This window comes from Brassica oleracea, chromosome C4, assembly GCF_000695525.1.
Source record: "Brassica oleracea var. oleracea cultivar TO1000 chromosome C4, BOL, whole genome shotgun sequence".
In the NCBI taxonomy this organism is placed as follows: Eukaryota; Viridiplantae; Streptophyta; class Magnoliopsida; order Brassicales; family Brassicaceae; genus Brassica; species Brassica oleracea.
Window position 1 is genome coordinate 29,706,601 of NC_027751.1, and position 7,618 is coordinate 29,714,218.

Below are 7,618 nucleotides of genomic sequence, written 5' to 3' on the forward strand. Positions count from 1 at the left end.
ATCATTTAATAGACATTAATATTAAAAATATACTAAAATATATTATCTATGTTAGTATCATTTAAATTTAATAACATATCCTATAAAATAAAAAAAAATTGGATTAATACTATTGATTTATATGTTTGCACCAATTTAATTATATTTTTAATAGTTACTGACTTTTAATTATTTAATATATATTTATTATTTTATAATATGTAAAAATATTTAATACATAAAATAATTTATATATATAATGTTGATCTCGCGCAAGGCGCGGGTCTTAACCTAGTATAATTATATATCCATTAGGTGACAAATTACAGTACAAAATATTCATGCAATTTGATCTGTGTCCTCTGATACCAATAATTTTTTAAGAAAAATGTAACAAAATAAAAATGTATTTGTGTATGTATATATAAGCCATACATATGTATAACAGATCTCCAGCACATTATAACTGCTAACTAAAGTTTTATAATGAGAGAGTTAAACTCCCCTGTATTGTTCTCATATATATATATGTCCAGGCAGCTATAGCTAGTTCTTCAGCTACTAATATTTCATCTAATAGTAAATGCCCCCGAGCTCGTAGGCTCTAGCTACTTGTCACTCTATCTTTGCATGATCTCAAATGCACCTTAACACATAAAATTTTGTTTTGATTTGACAAATAAACTTCTTTAGAAACCCAATCGATTTCTTGGATCGTATGATGCTTTGCAATTGGGCGTACTGGTGTGCTACAAGCTTGAAAGAACCTATTTATTTCGGCGTCTCACTTGTAAAAACTAATAATTATCCCTACTTAAATTTCCTGGAACTTGCTGATCTAGGAGAATTTTATTGCAAAAAGCTAGCAGCAATAAAATTTTAATATTAAGACTTTAATAATTTATCTAATTGAAATTAGCTTTATCGGTTAAAGCCATTTATTTATATTGTTTCAGCATTATCGAATATTTTTCGAATTTACAGATATACTTGAAAATATATATTTATACGCTTCTTTAATCTGCTACAAATATTATAAATGATGATCACATATTTTTTTGGCAGCTTACTGATCTTATTTCTATACAGATTATGGTCATACAGAAAATTATCGCCAATGTACATTTTACGGAATTTTGTGGACCGCCCTAAGCTAACCAAGTTATCGTTAGTTGAGAAACAGTCCAACTGTCCAAGTAACATCTCACACACATGTGGTGGCATAATGTTTGGTGTCATCGTATTATGAAGGACCTCGTGGCTCAGTCTCACTAATGATGAAAAAAAACTATAACAAGACTCTAATGAATCGAAACCCCTAAGCTTGATTCCAAGATCGTTGTCTTCTATGAGTAACCTTTTGGAACTTCATTAGATCTAGCTTAGCCTTGTTTATTTTTTGCCAATGTTGACTTAACTTTGCTTTAAACGTTTGTATCACTACAAACTTCGTCTCATATTAAATATGAAATTCACATTTTGGCAAAAAAAAACCCTAGTGTTGTTGCACGTCTACAGTTTCGTAGATATCTAAAAAGCAAAACATAAAAAACACAAGTGCATGCGTGCAATAAAATTGGACATACCAGGTTGAAGAATATTTTTAAAAAATTTTAGAAAAGAAGGAAACACGAAGATAGAGACATGGAGGAGATGGGACATTGTCGTGGCTGCTTATGCCAAATGGTACGGATTCATGATAAGTGGAGCCAATGAGTCTAATCCTCCTCCTCGTACGGGACTTTTTATTTTGTATAGTCACATCCATCTCTTCATATTATTTATGTATTGTGTAATGTACAACAATACGTTCATGTTAATTTCAATAACTATAATACTTAGGCTATTCTCTAACTGTTTGAAAATGTTATGCAACCAAATTTTAAATATCTTTGATAGTTAATTTTACAAAAAGAAACAAATTATAAATCTGAATTTACATACATATTCATGAGAAAACTTCGATTTGATTTATACAAACGCGTTATTTTTATAGGGAATTTATTGAATACATCATATATCGAAAAATGTAGCCAGTTGCACTTGCTAAGCTAGTTTGGTTGCAACTTTCAATGTATACATACGGTATTGTAGTCCAACAAGAGCAAATACCAAGGGATTTCTATTATTAAGTTGGAGTCTATCAAAGCTTGAAGATTGTAGTTCCTTAGCACTTTTCTTAATAAAGGTTAGCCAAAATTCTTCATGTCGGGGCCATGAGAGACCTCTTTCCACCATCCTCCGCTTTGTTGGAGTGACAACTTCCATCAAAATCCCTCTACGTGAGAAGGACTCTGTCTTTGGCTATGTAGTCAATGAACTTTGACGATATCCTGACCATTTGATGCTTTATGTGATGGTTCATTTGGGACCGGAAGGCACAACGATACTCATTCCCGTGAGAATCGAGGTTACGAAGCACTCAATGTTACGATATACGGTGACTATTTCCATTGAAGAACTTGAAAGACGACGTAATTTCTTTAGGAGCTTACTAGTTTGTGGCACCTTTGAATTTTCTTTCGACTTGTTATCAGGCTTGTCAAAGCTTGTGTCTTTATCTTTCTATTGCCTTGAATTAAATGTATTCAGTAGCATCGCACATCTACTTTCGGATGTTGCTTTTATCCTTGTAATCGGCTAAAGTTTATGAATGAAATATGTTGCGTTAAAAAAAAACTTACGGTACTGTCACCGCTTAACTTTACATTTTAGTTTTTCTGTTTAAAATTTGCAATATATAACTTGATAAGAGCCTATATAGTGATGACAGCAAAGCTGAGGATATCCTACATAATAATAATCAAATACTTTAATGAAAATGGCGTTTGCCCATGTGAATATTTGAGATTGATCTATAACCTCGTATCTAAAATACGTAGAAAATGTGTGGAAGCCGCCTTAGTCCAATGGTTTGACTAAGAGTTCACTAATGTTTCTAGACACATTAAATGCTTTCAACCCATGCGAAACATTAAAAAATATAGAACGATTGGTTGTCAAAATTATTGACTGTAAGATTGTAGTACTTTGTAGGCTTGTGTAGCCCTTAAATTTCGCTGACAATTTACAGAAAAAAAACAGAGAAAGTAAAAGTTATAAATATTGTTACTATGAATATACGTAGTCTATTCTTGTTAGCTTTCTTCATTTGGAAAAGCCTTTAGGGCTCTCTTACCCTCTGCATCTGTCTCCTCGTATACCTTTTTCACCCTCCTCTCCAAATTGTTCTGCCAACTACTTTAATTTTCATCCAAATTCAATTAACTACATAATAAGATGACATATTTTAGTAGTTTTTTTTTTCAGTTACCATACCCTCACGTCAAGTTTTCAAAATAGCTAGGGGAAACAAACAATTAAAGTATGTTCATTGTATTTAACTACTCTTAATTTAGGAATTTTGAATCTTGAAAAGAAGTTTAAAGAGTTATTAACACTCAAAAGCAGTTTTGATGTTTTTATTACAAGAAAATAGCAGTTTTCAAGTTTCTATTATACTATAGATCAATTTATGCTACTAGGGTAGCTCTTGCTAACCAAACTCACTTTCCACCTAAAAAACTAACTAAATGAACTTGTAGTTAAAATGCCTTTGAATTTCGAAGTTTAAATATAATATGATATATCATTAGAAACCAATAATCTCACAACTTATCTTTTTTCTTTAACTTCGCTGCTTGCTTCAATCATCTTACACCAAATTTTGATCTCCACCTTGCTAGCGTTCTTTTTCATATTGGTTGCGTTGTTACTTTTTTTCACGCTAAATAGTAACGGGAAGTATATATCTTAACATGAGTCTCTCAACAAATATTAGTATTCAGTATTTAAAGAGTCTTAAAAGCTCGAGAGATACATGTGATAGTCTCTCATTTATCACATGAATTTCTCAAACTTTTGAAAAAATCTCTATTTAAATAATAATATATATGTTAAGAGATTCATATTGAAAAATATTTCTTATAGCAGATGTCCTAAGATCCTCTGTATAAACTGTTCAAGGACTTTGGGATGTAGATGAGTAGATAACCTATGAGTTGGTTCCTTACCTAGATTTTCTTTCAACGTTAGTCCCTTTGTGAAAAATATTGTTCCCTTACCTGGATTTTGTTAATTATATCTTTTATAGAAATAATGCATGTAGACATTGATAATCAATAATTAATCACATTTCTTAAGAGATATAAACCTCTTCATTTCGAAACAAAGCCAATTTTTTTGTTTAATTAAGAAGTTATAACCATTTTGGCTCATTGTCTCTCTTGCTTTTTTTTTTGCCAAATAAAATTTTTTTATAATAATTGTGACAGATTCAAAACATGGATCTCACTCTTTCTGACGTTTTTTTAGAGGTTTGTAGAAGTGGTTCTAATTGTTTCATGATCTCCTTTGTAAAGCCAAAACCTGTTTTAACCACAAACTACAAACAAAAATGTATTATAAATCGAATGTCGTTTACTAAATAGTAATCGTAGCTTTGTGATATTTTAATCAACCTTCTCTTCCCAATTATTTGATTTCATAATCTCATTTGGCATCATTTTTCCTTATTAGTAGTAACCGTATATTACACGATTTTACAACTAAACACACTTCTATTCGTTTATTCTTCCACTAATACGTACCATTAACATCTTTATTTACGCCGACCAATAAAACATCGTTATTTACAAAACCAAGTAAAGGAAGTAAATGTTATTCTAAAATAAATTTCGTACTGGAGTTAATGATTGGACTAATTTTGATATATACCGACTAAGACAAACAGTTCTTAGAGCATCTCCAAAAACACTATATAATTTTAAATATGAAGTTTTTGACTTGTTAAAAAAAAAACTTCCAAAAATTCAAATTTTAAGTTTGAGTAGTGAAACTTTATATATATAGTGTCATTATTCAAAATTTCAAATTTGTAAGTTTCATAATTTTATTTGCATTTTTGGTCTTTACAATTACACATCACATTTTTGATTCTTAAATATTTGGTTATTTATCCTTTTAATCCTTAATTTTTTATATTCATAATATTTAAAATTTGTTTTCAAAAACTTAAGTTTTACACATCAAATTAAATAAAAACTTCAAAATAATATTTAGAATTAGATTTAGAAAACAACAATATTACAAAATAAACTTAACAAATGTGCTAGTTGATCATATATGAGAGAATTCAGAAAATAGTATTATGGAATAATATGGTATTTTACATGTAATCTAATTTTATATTTCTATGTGAAATTTTATTTTTGTAATATTTTTTTATATATGTGCTAGTTATTTATAAAGCTTTATGAATTTAAATTAATTATGACAAATATAAGGACCATAGTATAAAATATAATTACTTTTGAAATTAAGTATGAAATTTGTTTTTTCGAGAAAAACATCTTTAAATTTCAAATATGATATTTTGCAAAATTTAAAATAAATTAATTTTTTTAATGCTCTTAATGTACTAACATCATCACAAGCCAAGTACTTGTCATTTTTGGTATATTTTGTATTTGGCTTGACTTGTTCGAGTAATAGAAATTTCGACTTGTACTTGGTTTATGAAAAACGAATACTTGTGAATTCAAGTATTTGCTAAAAATAATGTATTTTCAAGTTAATTGCCCCGTTGTACTACTTATTATTTATGAACTACTTACAAGATACTTGTTTTTTTACAGCAGTTACTTTATAATGATTTGTAATTAGTTATTTGATAATTATTTATTTATTTTCACTACTTCAAATTTGCACATGAGTTTTAGAAAACTTTAATCAGTTAGAATTCCATGATAAACAAATATTTTCTTTTATAGATATTATTTTATTCCTTCTCATATGTTTTAAGTTGATATTGGATAAAATTAAAAAGGAACAAGAAAAAGTTTTCACCACATATATAAAATAAAAAAAATATTTCTATTAGGCGATGTTCATTTATACATCTAAGAGATGCATCCAGATGGTCCATCTAGATGCCTTATCCAAATGCTCTATATTAGTGCTGTTTATTTATGTATTTCGTCAATGCAACTAGATAAATCATTTTAATGCAACTATGTTTGTTTGCTTTTTATTTTTTGAACTTGCATCACTTGTTACTAAAATGAATAAAAGATTTGTTTTATATTTTTGGCGGAAAATTGCGTTTTGATGGTTTTGGCGGAAAACAGTGTTTGGCGGTTTTGATGGAAAAGTATGATTTATGGTTTTAGCCGAAAAGAGCATTTTTAAGGTTCGGCAGAAAAGTGCGTTTTCACGGTTTTGACGGAAAGTGTGTTTTTACGGTTTTAGCGGACAATTTTGTTTTCACGGATTTGACGGAAAGTGCATTTTTACGGTTTTGGCTGAAGATTGTGTTTTTTGCGGTTTTTACGAAAAATGCATCTTTACGGTTTTGGCTGAAGAGTGAGTTTTTATTGTTTTTACGGAAAAATGCATTTTAAGGTTTTGGCCAAAATGTGAGTTTTGTGGTTTTGAAAAAAATGCATTTTCACAGTTTTGGCTGAAAATGTATTTTTTTTTGCGGTTTTGACGGAAAATGCGTTCTTACGGTTTTGACGGAAAAGTAAATGGCTTTGGCAGAAAGTGCGTTATTGCGGTTTTGCCGGAAAAGTACATATTTGCGATTCTTGCGGAAAAGTGCATTTTTGTTGTTTTGACAGAAAGTGAGTTTTTACAGTTTTGACGGACAAGTGTGTTTTTTCGGTTTAGGTGGAAAAAAGCATTTTTATTGTTTTGGCGGGAAAGTACGTTTTTACTCTTTTGGTGAAAAATCATTTTTGGTAGAAAAGTGCGTTTTGCGATTTTGTCAAAAGGTGTATTTTTACGATTTTGTCAAAAAGTGTGTTTTTACGAGTTTTGCGGAAAAGTGTGTTTTCCGCTTTGGCGGAAAGATATAAAATATATTTGCATAAAATAGGATTTTTGCTTTAAAAAGAATATTTAGCTTCATGGTATTAAATTTAAAAAGATCATTTTTAATTTAAAAGCTTATTTTGACATTTATCATTTTGGACTGAATTAGATGCATTCAGATGCAATATGAAAACTCATCCTCATTTGGATGAAAATTTTAGATGAGTTTGCAAAATGTAGTTGGATGATCCATCTGGGTGTTGTATTATAACGTACTAAACAAACATTAATTTGCATCTTTATCCAGATGGATCACCCGGGTGAGCAAACGAACATCACCAAATATACTTTATTTAATCAAGGAGTTATTTTATCATAGTTTAAAAAAAAAATCAGAAGTATAAATGGATAACTAACTACGAGTAACAAGCCAACTATGCGAGGTAGTTACTTTTATTTTAGTACTTGATATTTGTCTTGTATTTGCAAGTAATTAAACCAAACGACTTGATACTTCACTTGGTCAAGACGAGTACTCAAATTGTACCAACCAAACATGGACCAATTAACAAATACGAGCGAATATCAAGTAATCGTGCCCACCCCTTCATTTGTTCCTACTTTTTTTATCAAAAGCTTATAAAAACATCAAAATATGTTAGAAATATTAAAGAACAAAAGTAAAATAAAAAAGAACCAGTGCGACATGGATCTTATCTCGCTAGAGACACTAAATGAGATTATTGGTTAGTGAATTCTCATGAATTTTGAAAATTTTGATATTCCA